The sequence below is a fragment of the Hylaeus volcanicus genome, chromosome 6 (assembly GCF_026283585.1).
Source record: "Hylaeus volcanicus isolate JK05 chromosome 6, UHH_iyHylVolc1.0_haploid, whole genome shotgun sequence".
NCBI classification, from domain to species: domain Eukaryota; kingdom Metazoa; phylum Arthropoda; class Insecta; order Hymenoptera; family Colletidae; genus Hylaeus; species Hylaeus volcanicus.
This window is the reverse complement of record NC_071981.1, coordinates 10,645,258-10,663,945: the sequence shown is the minus strand read 5'-3', so window position 1 is coordinate 10,663,945 and position 18,688 is coordinate 10,645,258. Positions and strand designations below refer to the sequence as shown.

At 36.0% G+C, this 18,688-nt stretch overlaps 1 long non-coding RNA gene across 1 annotated transcript; it reads left to right on the top strand.

The window, feature by feature from the left end:
* Positions 1-4,486: 4,486 nt before the first annotated feature.
* LOC128878468 (uncharacterized) lies at positions 4,487-8,508 on the top strand. Its single transcript, XR_008457409.1, has 3 exons — positions 4,487-4,832; positions 4,939-5,092; positions 7,799-8,508. It is a non-coding gene; the product is annotated as an uncharacterized LOC128878468 (long non-coding RNA).
* The last annotated feature ends 10,180 nt before the right edge of the window (positions 8,509-18,688 follow it).

The following is an 18,688-nucleotide window of genomic DNA, read 5'->3' as shown; positions in this document are numbered from 1 at the left end:
AATTCGTTTTAATGCAGAAAACCATGATAAAACTAAGATAAAGGATGAGTAACTTAATTCTCCCATTGTTGAAACTTATCTAAAATAAAATTCAACAGAATTAGGGAAGAAGAAATTTCTTGTTAACGATACAATAGGTTATGGTTCTTCATAGAAGCAGTTTCAATAGTAACAGTATGTTACAGAAACTTCTAAAAGAATATACATCGCATCATTTCATGGGGATTTATAACTTATAAGAAATTAAATTGTATTAATTAATTTTCCATCCATTAATAACTAATGACAAATTATGCCACTGATTACTATATCACAGTAAATAACCGTGATAACGTACATATTTAGAACATGTACTGGCATCGAACGAATTTGATCCAATTACATAAAAGTAAAATATATACTGCAACGTTCTCTATTTAACTCAATAAAAGCAATTCCAACCGGTTTCGGTATCAGAGTCATCCAGTATCCGCCACGACAGAGAAATCTAAACTGTCCCGTAGCATGCTAGATTTATTTTTGAGACTCTCTTTTTCTCAAAACAGAAGTAATTCATTCGCTGACAGAATGATTTAAATGATAATTGAAATTCCGTAAACGCGGCAAGTAGCATCCCAAGCGAGTAAATTACAATATTGGAGGAAGAACAAGTCCCACCTACTAATGAATGTGACACGTGACTTTTGAGACACCTAAAAAACGAAGTGCATAGTGATAAAATACATATGTACACCGATTTAATTTTGTTATTAGTTATTCCACGTACGGGAGAATCGCCTGGGGAAGGATTGTAGCTGATGTGAACCGTGTATACAAGCAATCATTACCCCGTGGCACGTGATGCTCCAAACGAGACTTGCAGCGGACGGAACAATGGATTCTAATCGAACCCTCGAAGAAAGACTGTTAATCCTCTAGTCGCTTCGTGTAATGTTAATCGACTTGAATTAATACTCGAATTAAATTAAAAAGTACACCACCGGCTATTAATTACAATACACCACCACAGCCATAACTTCTTCAAAGTAAGAAGAACGTAATTAACGGTTGCCGTACATAAATGAGTTGAGCTTCTATTGTAAGGGATGTCTGCACTCATTTGTATCATATCAGCATAGTTATCGTAAAATACTCGATATATATAACTTGTCAGATAACGAGGTTCACAACAGAACAGTATATGATCCCCACAACGGGAGCCCACAACATTCCTTATGGGTTTATCTTGACAAATGGGCTCGAGAAGAACGAATTATGAATAAAAATCATTCGTGGAATATACTGTAAGAGAAATGGACAGTCAAAGCTGAAATTTTTGAAAAATTGGTAGCTAGAAGGTCTCGAGTATGTTATGCTAAGGGCGAATAATTTAATGAAAGAAAAATTTGAGTAAATCGTCGATTTAATTGTTTTGAAACCCTCCTAATGAATTAAAATATTACTACTCCATTTCAATAAATATGAATTTATTACAAAATAGCTTTTTACTTCCGTCCTTCTTCGACAAAATACTGCAAATATCGTGGTATATTGATTATTAGTGACCAGCAGTGTATACATATACAGGCTGTCCCATATAAGGTGTTACAAGCTGCTTTCTTAGAAGGTAATGAAGATATCGACTACATTTTTCCCTACACTTAAATGGTACAGGTTACTCTATCCGTTTTTCATTTTAAGATACAGATTGTCAGGAGAATATGAGTAAAAAAGTAGAAAAATGTTCCGTAGATAGATCGTGAGATAAAAGAAGTTCTGCGACTGAAAAAGTTTTAAAAAGTGTGCTACAATAACCAAAGCATGTTACAGTGTCAGATAAACACCTACCTACGCGATAGCCGCGACTCGTGCGCATCGAAACGACCGCGATGACGACCTATCATGGACACAGAAATTTCGTCGTTCCCGCGGAGGTGGCGATATTTTATTTATGCGCCTATACCTGTCGACGACGAAGGAAAAAGAAACGAAAGGATTGCTTCCTACGTGATCGCTCGCAACGCGAACGCATGGGCGTCGATCGTTCCTTCGTGCAAGAAGGGCTGACGACTGTCTGAAGGAAAACGTAAGATTTACGTGGGAGTATATCTCTAATTTATTTAACGAGACGCGTTACAGGAGAGGGGAACTGTGAGCGCTATGAGTTAAAGCGTTGAGAATTACGAAATTTTCGAGTTTTCTTTAAAGTAAACAAGTGAATCTACACATTCTCAAAAGAGTACAACATGGTATCAACGCCGTATAGAGAAATTTCAGAAATTGTTTTTAAAGAAGATGCAGGATGAATTGTTTTCAAACTTTTATTATATTTGAGTGAACACTTAAGCAAACAGAAACTGGTCTCAAAACGCCAACATGAAGTTTTATGTTCGACAGAATGCGCAGATGAGCATTTGAATAAAAAATGTTGGTACTTAGTTAACAGATCCGTGACTATAGCATACATTTGAAATCAATAAATAAAAAATTTTCTTCAATTACATACATACGACTATAGTTTGAAGTAGGATTTTTCAATAACTCACAAAATTATAAAACAGTGGGTAACTTAATAAAATGTTTAAATTTCACGATATATATATGTCAGGTTGAGTAACTCCTTCTTTTCGAAGTCGGTTAAAAATGTTACCTATTTATTGAAAGAAATAGAAACAGCCAATTTAACAAAAATTGGCTAACGTCGAGCTATAGAGATCAATTTGCTTATCTATACTACTATTACTAGCACTGTATAATTTGTATACTGTCTGCGATATTGCAGGTGAACTAAACGTATGGACATATAACAAAAGGAATTTCGATTCTACCATGAAAGTGGAATAACCCCCTGGGATCGCTTGAAAGTTGATCACTTTAATTTACAAAAGAAAGATGTTTTGCTTTTCTAGTGCTCCAGATACGATCCAGATTAAACGCGATACAAATAGAATACATTAAGCAGATGATAAACGAAAGTTATGCGTTAGCTTTCATTCCGGAAGCAACGAGAACAATTTTTTCCTTGCAACTGATAATCTTTTCATTAACACATTCGCGACCGGCAGATATTTTACTGAGTACTGGCGAAAATAATAGGTAGACTGGAAAGTAATGTCGTTTCTTTTACATTAAATTCAAACAAATTTTTAATAAATTTCTATTTTTAATCAATTATGAAATTGCCCTCATTATCAGCAGCCTTTTGCCATCAGATGTGCAAAATTTTCAATGCCAGATTGATAAAAATCAATGAGCTGATGAGTGATAAACAAATATTTAAAATTGCAAAAACGACATTACTTTCCAGTTCACCTAATAATAAAATTCTGAAGCTGGACATCGCAAATTTGTATCGCTAGAGCGAAGATAAAAATTACAAAATGTGTTTTGAAATATTAATGTTGTAAATATGTAATGTATAAAATGAAAAGATTTTCATAATTTTGTCATAACCAGGAATAGAATTTGAAGTGACGTGAATTCACGTCAGCGGTCGCGGATGTGTTAATTTTTCTTATGACGAAACGTTCACGCTTTACATTCGTTAGAAATCTTACCAAATCACCGAAGCGCCTGAATACATGAATAGAGAGAAATTCTATTAATAATTCCACCCCTCATTCAAACGTGAAGGCATATAAAAAAGGTAGGAAATGATACACAACACGACTAAAGAACTAAATCGAAAGCACTTGCTGGGGGATACTCGGATAGACAGGGTTGATTGACGAAAAGGTCGATGGAAGACCTATCCCTCTACCTGGATAGGATCACCATGGGTATCGTGGAGTTCTAAAGTAATTCGAAGTTCGTCACGGGCAACAATGCAGGCGCAGCCATTAGAAATGTATCAAACAGGATCTTTGAAAGTGATACCTTTCACGGGGCGAGCCTGCAACCGTAATCGGAATAGATGTCTGATCTACGAACTGCAAATTACGTTCGTTCTTGAAATTTTAATCGACTTATCCGGCTCCTTTTCTCTTTCAACTGAGCCATTAAAAGTACCAAGCAAACGAAATACCATTAATTGGCAACATTCTCTTCTTGTTTTGGCTGCGTCGGTTGTGATTTGCTTAACAAATTTCCATTACTGTTTCTCGAGGAAACGTTTTAACATGTTTCGGCATTCCCGATTTCCGTAAAATTGCCTCGGTGAAATTGATACTGGCACTGTCCAAAAGAACACATTACTCAGTAGATGATGTTAAAAATACTTGGACAGAGATCGTGTTGTGATTATTTTGAACAGAGCAACCACTGGATTCAATTATTAAATAAAGATGCTAATTTGTAACTTGCATTACAACGAGAAAAACATTATTTTGCTAGGAGGGAGGTGCTTATTTCAGAATTATTTTTGGACAAACGGACAATTTTCTGGTAAAAAGTTTAAGAGTATTCGAAAGAACGTTTCCTGGCTCATGTGTCACAATTTTTGTATTTAACCTTAAATACAAATTAAAAATTCTCAAATGTTCACCTCTTTTGGACCGTCCTAGGCAGTCTTTCCTCCTTAATTACATCGAGATCTTGGGAATTTATTTTATTTTCGTTAAATAGAGGTATTAAACAGAATTTCCAAATTTCAAGAAGGAATGTAGGAACTCCCAAATCTTGGAAAATAAACAATCTTGGGAAAATACGTACTTATGCTAATTGCGATCTTATGACCCGTGTGTTCAGGTCGAAGACCTTCCAACGGGGGAAAACAGACTGGTTCGAATGGCGGCGTATTCAAAAGAGTCTCGTAGCGATCTCAACCCCCTAACCGACGGCGACGCGACGACGAGTAAACACTGTGCAACGTTAAAGTCGTGAAATCTCAGCCACGCGTGATATCGCGATATGTGGTAGGTACCTATGTAATTCATCCAATACGCGTGCCCTTTGTCGCGAACAACGAGCCCCCTGTGAAGTATCCCTCTGCCACCTATGACGGTCTGGCTTCGTTCACAGCGATCTCGAGGAGAAAATTCAATTAGCTCTGGTGGCCAGATCGCCGCAGTTGCAGCTGCAATCGGCAGATACGTCTCAAGCACGTGTAGCACATAACCGACAATGCGAAAAGGCCTGCTCAACGCAACTCTCGGCTCGCTGACTTCATGCACGGGTGCGTATCGTGGGCATTCCGAGTATCTGTCGGCGATTCGAACACTGTTTCTTGCCTATTGGCCCGTTGCAATATTCAACTCTTTGCACTCGAGATGCGATTCTCGGTCGTCATTGAATTTTACGTGGGAAATCGAGCGATAGCGACTGAAGGGCAATCAATTGATAATATGTCTACTTTTTACGGTTATATTATATTGTACTTGTCAATGGATATTTATCACTTACCGGTCAAAAGTCAATCGTCATATTTTTTTTTAGGGAATAATCCTTGAACGCGAATAGACTTTTTTGAAGTCCACTTTACCTACGTAAAAATGCATCGTGTTATATTCTACTAAAAAATCGAAAGAACTTTGTTTCCTTCTTTTCTTGTGAGACCTGGTAATCAGTATTATTTGCGACGAAAGGTTGTTCACACGATGCTTCGTCGCGAGAAATAGCGGGCTAATGGCTGCGAACTTGTAACATGATTTTTAGATTTAGTCAATGTAATTCCACAGAATTTTATTTAAAAAATTGGACTATTATTAGGGATGCTACGATCACACATTTAACTTGATCGTATAATACGTAACTGAATTAATTAAGTATACACCATTCAACATGGCAATGCATTCATAGCCAGAGTCAGTTTATTCATATTTTCATTAATGAACTCTATTTCTATTCCATGGACTGATAATTAATATCGAAATATATTAATTACTAGCTGCGCCCTGCGGTTTCAACCGCGTGGAATACTATTCTTATTCTACATGTATCACGTTTGTGATTGCATTCTTCATTTACCGTAGGTACAATGATTATTGTAATGTTTATGCAAGTATGTAGTTAGGTATTTCGTAACAGGTGAACGCATTTAACTGTGCGTAGAGTAGGGATAGATTTTTAAATGTAAATGTTAATGATGAATTTGGTTGTGTAACGAATGACCTATATTTCACTTCTCTGTGAATTATTTTTATTTGTCATTATTTCAAACTATGCGACCACATAATCATTTTAAACCATCAATCCTTTTTCAACACAAAAAACGTTATTGTAGGTTAAATATAAAAAAAATATATATACATGTCGATTTGAGTAACCTTCTCCTTTTCGAAGTCGATTAAAACGCTAGGTATATCATGTCGCTGACTTTTCTTTAGATCCATTGATAACCATTATTTCTGTATTACATTATTTTCACGTGTATTCAACCATTTGATCAGTGTACGCCGATAAAGTAGCCAAGCAACACTTTTCTTCCGACTTGACTTACAAATTTTGAGATTTTAAATTGGAAACGTATTTTTATCAAAATAAAATATAGCTCATGTTACTCAGGGATAGTGTAGCTTTCTATTACTAAAAAAACTTTTTAAATCGGTTCAGCAGTTCCGGCCATTACTTCCTATATACAAATAAACAAACTTTACCTCCTTGTAATATGAGTATAGAGTGTTGATGTAATACTACGGTATTTAATCATCGCTTATCGTGAATTATTCGATAAAGAACGTTTGGCATAACAACCGTGGGATAACTTTTGAAATTTTTAAATAAATGACGTTATTTATTCCACGTGTTTTTTGTTGGCTCAATAACGATAGAATGTATCTCATCCCACGCTGTCGTTTAGTGTTCCTACGCGCCATTGAGCACCTGCTTATATAAATTCTTCGTTTTCTATGGGGCTCTTTAATAACCTTTTATTTTTAGATCTAGCTAAATGGGTAGGAACAAGGTTGCTATTTCTTACATGATTTTTATTTTCTATTGACTTTATAACTCATTCAAGTCCCAACAGATACAGACGAAACGAAACGTTATTATTTATGGTCGAATTAAACTCAAATGGCTGCTTAATTTTACTAACCCGATTGGGAATGGAGCTAACCTTTGGGTTTCTCATATTTGGGACTCTGAAAAGATAAGTGATATATAGAGTAGTGGGGATAGCCTTATGATTTAAATAATCTATCAATATACTTTCTTATACTATCAATTGAGTTTTATCTGAATGTAGATTCACAGTAAAAAAAATGAATTATAAGAAAGTAATTTTTGTTTTCCTTAACAATATGTATTACATCGTTTACTTTTGGGTTCTTCTTTTACAATTACAAGAGCAACTTTGATTGAGTAAAAATTGTTTTTTTGATGGGACTCTTGAGAGTATGAATGTGTGTACTAAATATTAAAAATGTGTCGTAAAAAAAAATTTATTTTTTCAATTGCAAATTTAAGAGTTCTTTGGATTTGCCCACATAAGAGCAACTTTGAAAAGATTAATATTAAACGCATTATTTATCATATCCTTTCAGCTCATATGATTTATCTTTTTTCATTTCCACTGAAAAGACTGAAAAATTCAAAATATAAATGGTGCTACAGATATGTTCCACAGTGTAGATACAAGACGACAATTTTATTCCACTTTAGTGTACTAAGTATTACAGCCAATAATGTAGTCTACTTAGTCCAAATAAAGAAACTTACTTGAGAGAATAACATCAGTTCAGCATAAACGACACCTTGGAAAACAACCTAAAGGACATCAAGTCAATCCAGAACGTACTGCGCTACCTAAAAAAAAAACTCTATAGTAGACTATAAATTTACAACTGTGTCGCTAATAACCCACTCAGCGATTGACACGACGTTAAGTATCTGATCCAAAAAAAAAAGAAAGGTTAATCAAATTTCATTCTTATTTTTTCAGATAGACTCCTTCTCCAGGTACACAACAATTTCCAAGCCAGGTTATACATCGAATGCTAGAAATAATGCGCCGGCTAGGTGAATCGTGCCAGAAGGATCGCCCTGGTCGACAGGAGAACTCGGCCAGAACGAAGGCAGAGAGCAAATCACGGAACCACGGTGGTCAGCCACTTTATCCTCGTGTACGCAGGGAACGGCGTCGAGCACCACGAGCACGGCTACGGCATGCGTGCGCTGGCTATGGGAGTTTGGCAGCGGCGGTCCAGCCCCGACGGGTCTCATGGTGTTGCGTTACTTTCCCACAGGCGAGTCCTCTTCCTTCGTGTGCAATTCTCTCCAGGTTGCACGGCGCGTACGCCCACCGTGTGCACCTGCACACGCAGAGCCCGCGAATAGAGAACGCAGACAGGCCTACTGGTGCACACGGGACGAAAACTGGCAGTCAGAGGAGAATGAAAAGAACCGAGAGAGAAGCACGCATCTCACCTTGCAAGGCGAACCTGTTCGCCGCTCCCGAAACCGAATCTCGCAGTAACCGAGTGTTACGACCTGAAAATAATGTTTCTGTGGATCTTTAAATTCCAGACTACGGGACTGGGGCGGAAGCTGAACGTCGGGAATCGCCCGATAGTCAGCATTCGGATGAAAAGTCGACCATCGTGAGATGAAACGGTAATGGTGGTGTACGACGGTACTGCGTAAATTTCTCGTTCGAGCGATTCCACGAATCTTCTGTATTGAATGAAAAGATTAAAGAGTAAAAGGGGAGTATCGACTGAGCAAGACTGTCGTCTTTTTTGTGCGATGTGACAAGGGGAGACCCAACCTGCTCCTTTTTGATTTTAACAAGCTTTTGGAGGATGGTGGAATATAGGTGTTTGAGTGGGGTAGAATTTTAGATGCGGAACCGGTGGGGCTTCGATTGTGGCATGAGAGCATCTTTCATTGCGCGGTATAAACCAGGGAGAAGGATAATTGCCAAACAACGAATAAGGTTGGGATACCAGTAGGGATGTAGTAATCGTAAGTAACGCTATTACACACTGAATTGATCATTGTGGTTATTGCAGGAACCTCGTTTATTGCGGAACTTTTCTGAATTTTTTTCTATAGGTCTATATTCTATATTGAATTAAAAACTTACAATACATACGTGGATATTTATACTTTTAGTATAGAAGTAGATATAAATCCAAACTAATACATTTCACACTGTGAATTAGACTGCAGAACGTTAATTTGTATTTGTATTTTATTAAATTAAAAACTTATTGTACATACACAAGTATTAATACTTTTAGGATAAAAATATATATAAATGCAAATTAATACATTTTGCATTATGAATTAGATTTTTATACATTGAATTAGTCACTTTGATTATTAAAGGAACTTCGACCATTGCAGAAAATTTCTCAATTTGTTTTTCTATGATTAATTTTTGAATTTTAATTGAATTCAAAACAGCACAGACATGAATGTCAATACGTTTAGTATTTGTTTAAAAGTACATACAAATGTAAACTAATACATTTTACATCATGAATCAGAATATGTAGTACCTAACCGCAATAAATGCAATAAAAATATTGTTTTAAATGCTCTTAACCGTAATAAATGCAACAAAATAATTATTTTAAATGGTCGTAGCTACAATAAATGGAATAAAAATATTATTTTGAATGCTCCTACCTGCAACGTTTGTCTTATGGTGTCCAATGGTATATAAGTGCCAAACTATCTTTAATATTTATTGATAGATATGACACGAGTTATTACGAAAAACGTTTAAATAGCTTAATAAAAATTAAAGATTAAACAATACTCTTAGAGTCTACATATACTAGAATAAATACCAGACAGAGGTTAATTTATTCAAGGTAAGGGTGTAAGGTGGCTTGCCTTGTGGAAAAAGGTGATTGATTTTCCTCAAAGATCAGCGAATGTTCGACAAAGGACGATCGACGGGATTTAATGTCAATCCTCCGCCGCGGCGATGTCCAGCTTCCGGTCTGCGTGACGGGATCCATTTCCGGGATCGTTCCGTGTTGCATGCATTCAAAGGGACCCCAACATCGAGTGGTCTCTTTACCCCTGGTCACTGACGAGTTCGACTAGTTTCCCATGGGTGTTGTTTTCGCCTGTAACAGTACACTAATCCGATAACGCAGGCGCTACGCTGTTAAGCGAGTTGTTTAAACACCACACCGTCGACATCGTCAGCGTCGGACAAAACACTAATCATGTAGTTCGAGCTAATTAACAGCTAATGGTCATGTGAGTGGACAGTTTTGGTATACCATTTAGAATTCGTATTATGCAGAAAGACTTGCAAGTACACTGAGCAACAAAATTAGCGCAACAAAAATTTTTATTAACATCTTACTCAACTGTAAATAATCATATCTCCGCGAAAACTAACCGTGTGAGATAAATATTCTTTTCTATTTCAAAGCTTGAAGTCTCTACTTTGAACAGATTGGTCATATTTTGAATTCCTCCTTTCTCCTTCCCGCCATCTCCTTTAAAATGAGCTGATGTTTTTTCTTAAAAAGTTTGCGCATTTTGACGCTCTCCACGGGGTGCAATAAATTTTGCTCGCAAACTTTACACAAATTGCCGCAGAGTATAAAATTTTCTGCACAAATTAAAAAAAAAGTGAAGTCTCTACGTTTTTTTTTGGAGGGAGTTATTAACTTTTTAAGAAAACTTTTTAAGAAAAAACATCACCTCATTTTAAAGGAGATGGCGGGAAGGAGGAAGGAGGAAATCAAAATATCACAAATTCTGTTCAAAGTATAGACTTCAAGCTTTTAAATAAGAAAGAAAGTCTCATGCGGTCACTTTTCACGGAGTTATGATTATTTAAAGTTGAGTGAAACTTTAATCAAAATTTTTGTTGCGATAATTTTATTGCTCAGTGTATATGTAGACTATAAAGCAAAAAGTTAAAACATAAGCGAAAATAGCTTGTTCGCGACTGGGATTATCGATTCATAGGGTTTTTAATTCCAATGTCTAGCTTCGGAAACCTGTTAACTTGGTTTCTATGTTTAGAAACAGGTGCAGCTTTTGACCCACATAGTAATATTATGCAATGTTAATGTCAGCTTAGTTTAGTTTAGACTAATACAGAAACTCCTCTTGACCATCCTATTAAATCATTCTACCGACCAATTAAAGTACACCGACACGAACGTTTTTTGTAAAATTCACAGTGTTCATACTATGTACCGAGTGTATCCTGTATAAATAAATAAGTAAAAATCTGCGTCCTCGGTGTAAAGTGGTATCGCATTCCTTACGGACAAGTACACACATATATGTGTATTAACATACGGCTCGTATCCTGTTAGGCGGAGCAAGTGGCGCAAGAAAGTCGGAGTAGCGAGGGCCAAAAAATTTAAAGTGGATCGAGAGAAGCTCCTCGCGCGATATCTCTCAATTACGTATCCCGCGGCACTCTTGTTGTAACAAGATTCGCTGACGGCATCTAGTTCACAAGATAGTTCTCCGATGAGTACTTCATTCCCATGAGTGTTGCTTTCATTGCAGGAGCGAAACTGTGCAGCGCAGCCTACTATTTTCAGACCGACTTTATTAAGCGGGCAAAGAAAAACAGCGGCAACGAAAGACGAGCTTGCCTCGAAAGTCGTTCCTTGTTTTACGTGGAAGCGAAAAGGAGAAAGCGAAAACAAGAAACGAAAATGAAGAATGGTCGTATTTAATTATAATCGTAATTAAAATAAAATTTCCAAAAATAAAAATCTATTCAATAAATGTAGATATTGCTTCTTTGGTTATCACTGATTACGTGCTATTGGTCGAGTGTTTATCGAGGCATACAGGAGAGATTAATTTTTAACAATTATGCAGGGCATTTCGATTAAAGGAGAATGCTTAATAATACCTCGTGTAGGGATGAAGCTATCAAAACAATAATTTTATGGAATTATTTGGCACAAAAGGAGGCATTTATGGAATAAATATTTTTTTGGAAGTGAGGTGGGGGAAATTTGAAAAATAAAGCATTAAGTTGGAGTTCGTATTTAATAAATTAAGGGGTCATTCCGGTGTGGTACCTTCAAAAATCGATTTGTTTTTAAACTTTATTTCTCAAATATAAATGATTTGTGCAAACAATCCTGTGAATTACTACCCCCAAAAAATCAAGAATAATGCTCTTTTATCGAACTATTATATATAAAATCCCAAAGATAGTCGAATTCGTGCAACATAGTTAAATAATTTATAGAAGGTGAAACTTGTAATATGCGTATAGAGTATACAGAATAAACTTTTTTTTAACAATTTCGTAACAAAAACTTGGTGTAGCAAAACAAATGCGTAAATAAAGGGATATTTAGAATATTTAGATTAGATTGAAGTAATAGATTGGTCTTTAATTGAAAGAGATAATTACGAGAGAAGAAACGAATATATCGAGTTAGGTATAGGTAATGTTTGCACGCGATCCAGAGAACGGAAATGTTAAGTCACGCATGCGTAATTAAAGATGGTAATACTCAGCCCTTACCGCGCCAGCATTACTTAATGTATTAATCGATCCCCGGAGTATAGGATTGGCGATTCGGGAGCGGTTGTGCACATTTAGGTCACCTCCAGCATTCTACTCGACGATTGGCTTACGTTACACGCTTCGCGAGCTTCCCGATTTCTTCGCACAGTTTGGCAGAGAGCAATGGAGAGCAACGAATGAGCAGATGGTATGGCGTGGCGTAGGCGAAGCGGAAAATATTGGTCTTTTTTTAAGAAAATGCTGAGTGAAAGAGTTTTTAATGTGTTTAACTGTTCAATCGAATAAACGTCATCGACAGATTAGTGTACATTGATAATATTAAGTTGGTGCATATGAAATGTCGTTTACACAAATGAAACTTTAATTGTACAAAGCATTTTAAAACATTGTATATTTAATCAATATAATTTCCACATATTTACGATTGATTAATTTGAATATTCCAGACTTATAGAAATTCTCACTTCGAGAATTTACAAATTTTTAAAATGCTGTTTTTATACTCCTTCGTTTCCTGCCGATCCCACCTTGTTTCTTTGGACTAGCCAACTAGCCTTTTTTATTCATCCAAGGTTCTGTGCCTCACTCAACTCATGCAAAACCCATTCTTCCAGTTTTTTTAATTTTCCTATTTCAGCCAAGTAACGAACAATGGAAGAATGGCTAACTTTTAATTGAGACGCTGTTTCTCTTGTTGTTTGTTATAGATTCATTTCAATAATATCCCTTAAAACATCATTGTTAACGGTGGATTTCCGATCTTCCACTTGATTTATTTTCTAATGGAAAATCACCAGTCTCGAATTTTCCAAACCAACGTTCGATTGTTCTAACACTTACATAACCTTCTATAAATGCTAAATGTTTTCAGCAACTTCCACCGCCGTTTTCCCAAGTCGATACTTGTATAACAAAATTACTTGTTTAGGTATTCTAAGTATTCATTATTGTTGATAATGAGATTCTAATGTTTCTATTCTAAACGTTTTTAGTATTTAATGCAAGTGTCTCACAGTATATTTCTTTATCTTTAACATGATTACAAACAATTGACGACACAGCAGAGTAAAATTGACGTAATGGCTCAGGTAATTCAAATATTGGAAAAACGACGTTTCATATGCATCAACCGAATATTTGTTATCTATTATTTGTAAGGTGTTACCCGTCTCTAGTTGAACACATACAGTTGATGATTCTACACCGAATCGCTAGTGTTCCATTGTTAATACTTTTTATCTTCGGGACTACGTCACATGTACGTAGATGCACGTAACCGGCTGAATATCGTATGACGGATAAGTTATGACTAAGAGACCGACGAGTAAGTCATAGGGTAAACAATTCCCGATCGCCCACCGACAAACATTCTCCGACAATAGACGCTACAGAACATAAATCGTCTTCCCGCCAGGATCTATCGTAACCGGAGAATCGAGTTGTTTATCGCCGTGTCGTTTGCAATTCTTGCAACTCTCGTCGCCACGTTTGCGAGGCGATAGAAAACGTAGGGAACGCAGCGTGTTGATGTTAACAAATGAAGCGAAAAATCTGACTGGAAATTCGAAACGAGCTTTGTAACTTATGTTTATGATATGTACTAGCACCATTCTGTTCGGTTCTGTTTTATTCTTGTTCAGTCATGGAGTAGAAATGTTCAATAATAAGTTCTAAAACTAAGATTGGAATTGGCATCATCTTTAGATTTTATTTTTAAATCGTGAGGAATAAAAGATGCTTGCAAGCGTTTGTTCAATAAATAAATTAATAATGTATGAAACAAGAATGAAAACTGCCAAATACTAATATAGAGGATATTTTATTAATAGAACGAGTTTATTACTAAGTTGAACCAAAAATATGTAGATGAAATAATTTAAAATGAAACGAATAAACAAAATAACTCATTATTCCAAAAGTTGGTACGAAGAATAGAGGTCCTATTATAGCGAGCAGTTCAATTAAATTTTTCAAAAAATATACGATAGAAGCATGTTCGAAATGAATCAAGCATTTGAGGTATATTCCTTTTGAAGTCTTTGTATTCTAATCATACAGGATGCAAATTATTAATTAATAATTGCGAATAAAGGTCCTACTGTAGTGGATAATTGAAACTCCCCAAAAACATGTGAGAGTAGCGGATTCATGAAGAATGAAGCATTTACGGTACCTTCATTTTTGAGTCTTTGTATTCTAATCATACAGGATGCAGATTATTAATTAGTAATTGCGGATAAAGGTCCTACTGTAGTGGATAATTGAAACTCCCCAAAAATATGTGAGAGTAGCGGATTCAACAAGAATAAAGGAGGTGGCGTGCCTTCATTTTGGTGGCTTTGTATTCTTGTGTTGCAGGATGCAGATTATTAATGCGTGTCTATAATAAAAGGGATGAAGAATAAGGGAGTTCGCGCGTGGCATTATCGTGTAGCAAACACCACGCCCTCGAGAGCCGCACCTTGCTTAGGGCGCGGCAGATCGTTGCACCTTCCACCCTTACGAACACTGCACGCAAACACGGCGGATCGTTATTTCGCGTTTCCATGTAATAAAGCACTTTAATATGATTACGCGTAAAAGCATTCTGATGAAAGAGGAAGCATCGTCATGGGAGCAATAGACGTATTTCGTGGAAGAGCTCGTATATCTTCGTGATGGTTTTTAATAAGGAGAATGACATGAGCGACAACTCTCCAAACACGCCTTCTTCGTTCATCCTCCCTTGATTCAATCACAATACAATTACTGACAGCAGTGGTTAACCAAATACGGGACGACCAATTGGAAATTAAAAGCAGCTGACGTGTAGTAGACCGTTGTTAAGAGGATACCCATTAGGAATACTAAAAAGATCGATTCTTTTTAATTAGATTTTCTGAAAGTATTTGTTCGTCTACTTTGTTTCTACAAACAATAAAACGTGTTTGACCTTGTCAATTGGGTTCTCTTAAGATAAATCTAAGATCGTTTACTAAATGTTGGTAAATTAATAGAATCGCATCAGAGCTAAAACTGTCATTAGGAAGAAATGGTTGCTCCAACGCGCCAATAAAATTTGAAGAATACGTATAAAAGTTAATAAATATATTTGCATAGTTTTGTATTTGTATTTTGATAACATTAAAACTATCGAGGTCAACGCATAGGTACAGTTATATATACCCACAACTATATCTTTGTAATTAGAGGGAGAAGAAGCGAACTAATTTGTCAAAATAATTATTTCTTAGAAAGAAATTCAAAGTACATGAGTTAAATTGACCGTCTTGGCAATTTAGCGTTAGATGACTCGTTAAAAGAAATTCCAATAATTGCCTGATTAATCGCCTTCCCAATCCCCTCTTAACAGCTGATTTAAATGTACCGTCACTTTCAGTCTCGTTAGAATCGCGACCACGGCAGACGATTTTCACCTCTTTCCGGAAACGATCAGCAACTTCCTGGTGTATGCAAGCACGATTTCACAGCGAACAATGATGATTCGATTTGTTTCACGGGGGTCTCGCCGTGCGTTTCCGGCACGACGCTGCAACACTTAAATCGCTTCCACTTCCGGCGGAACCCCACCTACCTAACCGTAACAATCAAAAATATACTTTCCTGGGGAGCTTCGCTGTATCTATCAAAGTTCGCGTTTATTTAGGGTACGACCCTTTACCATATTCCCACACGAGAAAATAGTGCTTGTAAATTGCTTAATATTACTTTAGCATAAATACAAAATTATAAGTAATTAAACGTAGCATTTGAAATAGAAACCGATATATTTTTGATCGCTATCATCACATAATTGATTATAAGAGAACAGATGAAGAGATATAAAAGTATAAGGAGAAATATAATAACTTTTCGGTAAATAAATAGTCTGCGAAAAACATTACATTTTAAGGAGTCTTCTTAGTGTAACGGTGTAAAAACTAGATGTTTGGAAATTGTTTTAAAGAAAAGTATGAAGTATATCAATTCAAAACTATTTCTGTATATTAATACGCATTTGAAACATATTCCCAAATTTTGTCAAGTAAAAATATTTTTCATATTTCAAATTGTCGTAGATCAACCAGAACGTTTTGTTATGAGTGGAACATAATAATCAGACTTCTACGTCTCAGCAATTATCTTCGTAACATTTCTTGAAATCAGCATCAACAATTTTACATCTTGCGTATTGTAAAGTACAGCTACTGTAGTCTACATTCGTATACCGCTATAACCCGCAACGATTTACTACCGTTAACCATGAACACAAAATCTAGGATTCGTCGCAGCGAGTCAATTACTGAAAATCGTCTTTCTTCAGACGGAAATCTTGCTCCCATTTCGTCGTGCACGCAACTACCTTTCTTGCACAAGATGCACGTATCGGGTCATGTCACAAGTCTTTGTGTTTTTTGTCGTCGAGTTAATTATATTCAAGAAAAATGTGTACGTGTACACAAAAGACATTAATTATCTATCAAATGGCAATCTTTTTGTACTATTATAATTAATTTATTTATTCACCTCTCTTTAAAAATCTGTTGATTTATTCTTAGAAACACATCAATCGTAATATCCATGTTGTAGTTTTCGTTTACGCTAATTACGTTATTGCTAATTACTATTGCATTTATTGTTAACGAAGTGTTTATTGAACTGTTTCCGCCCTTGTCTGTTTATACAACGGTATCATTAATATCAGCACTGGCAACCGTAGTTGTTTTCAGACGTTGATTTCTTATTAGACTACGAATATTTATATAAATTCATATTTTCATAGATACAGACAACGAATTGACACTTAAGAGGGATTTCTGCTTTGTTGGGTAACAAAGACTTATTCCGCTATAACCCGCAACGATTTACGCAACGAGGAATTATTGTTTTTTTAATTTGATGAAACTATGTACCTTTAAGAATGCAGAGTTTAAATTCCATTAAAAAATTCGTAAAATCAACAGAGTTATGAGAGGGAGACGAATCGTTTTTCTCCCACAAGTCAATGAATTGATAGCCGACTCAGAAGCACATGTTTTAATCAGCTAAAACATTTAAATTGCGAGTTGTTTAGCAAACTGCCAATTTAATAATAGATTCCTGCAAATGTTGAATATTTTGGAAGACATGAGATTACAATTGGAATAAATTGTAAGATTTTAGCCGACAATGAAATTACTTCTTTTATAGCTACTACTGCTTCATCACTGTGGAAAGCAGTAGTATGACTGCACAGTAGTATTATGGGTGTAAAACTTGGCCCAGAAGTGAGGTGTTATGTGCAAAAGAGAAATGCCATGCGCGTGAAGAAGGCGGAACACCGACACTCCAGCATTCAAAAGAGGCTAAAACCGCTAAAAGACTGGATAATTTAAACATTGAGGAATTGTATAAGAGAGTGGGTATTTTTTTCACGGAATTGAAATACCTGATTAACAGCGAGATACAAAATATCGTTTATAATATACTATGAAATGAACGTAAAACTTTGAAGCTATTTTTCTCGAAATTACACTTTTTGAGACGGTATTGAAGGAATCCTGGAAATAATGAAGCAACGTACATCAAATTTGGTGAACATGTTTCAAAAATATCCTTCTTGTTTCAAAAATAAAATGATTTTCAATAATAAAAGAAATTCGGTTTATATTTTAATGACCTTCGTAAGTACTACATGGCTTCCTTTCGGTTAATTAGGACCCATAGTTCGATATCATTGCTTTACATTGCATTGGATATCATCGTTGGTTGCGTGGTTTAGGAAAATTCTCGAGAAATCGGTGACAAGAACAGAACGGTACTATTATTGTTCGGATATTGCGACGCAAGTCTAACAACAGCCATCTTGTGACACGTACACACACGCAACCGTGTTTCAAGTCGCACGTTTTGTCACGTTTCTGACATCTATTCGCTACTTAGAAGAATCGATGGTACGTATCTGGTGATAGTAATGGCTCGGCAACAGCAAATAAATCAGAGTTTGTTCGATGATCTTTGATCCGAACGTGGCGTGCGCGATTGGTACAGAGCGTGATAACTGTACGTGATAAGCGACAACGGTAAATAAGGTGAGCGTTTGGAACGTGCAAGGATTTGCTATACGTGCCATTTTGACGAGATTGTAGAAATAGGAATATCGGGGCAATTGCGGCGTGAATCACTCTCGTTTCCACGGTAATCATTGCCTTCTACTCTTTTGTGAAATGCAGTGAATCGCAACATTATCGGCACGCGTTGAAAATAACGGGAAATGCGAAATATAACAGAACGAATACATGATTTTTCTCTTCATGGTTTCTTGTAATTTTAGATCAATATCATTAACATTAAAACTACCGAAGTCAATGGGTGTCACTGTGTAATTAGATA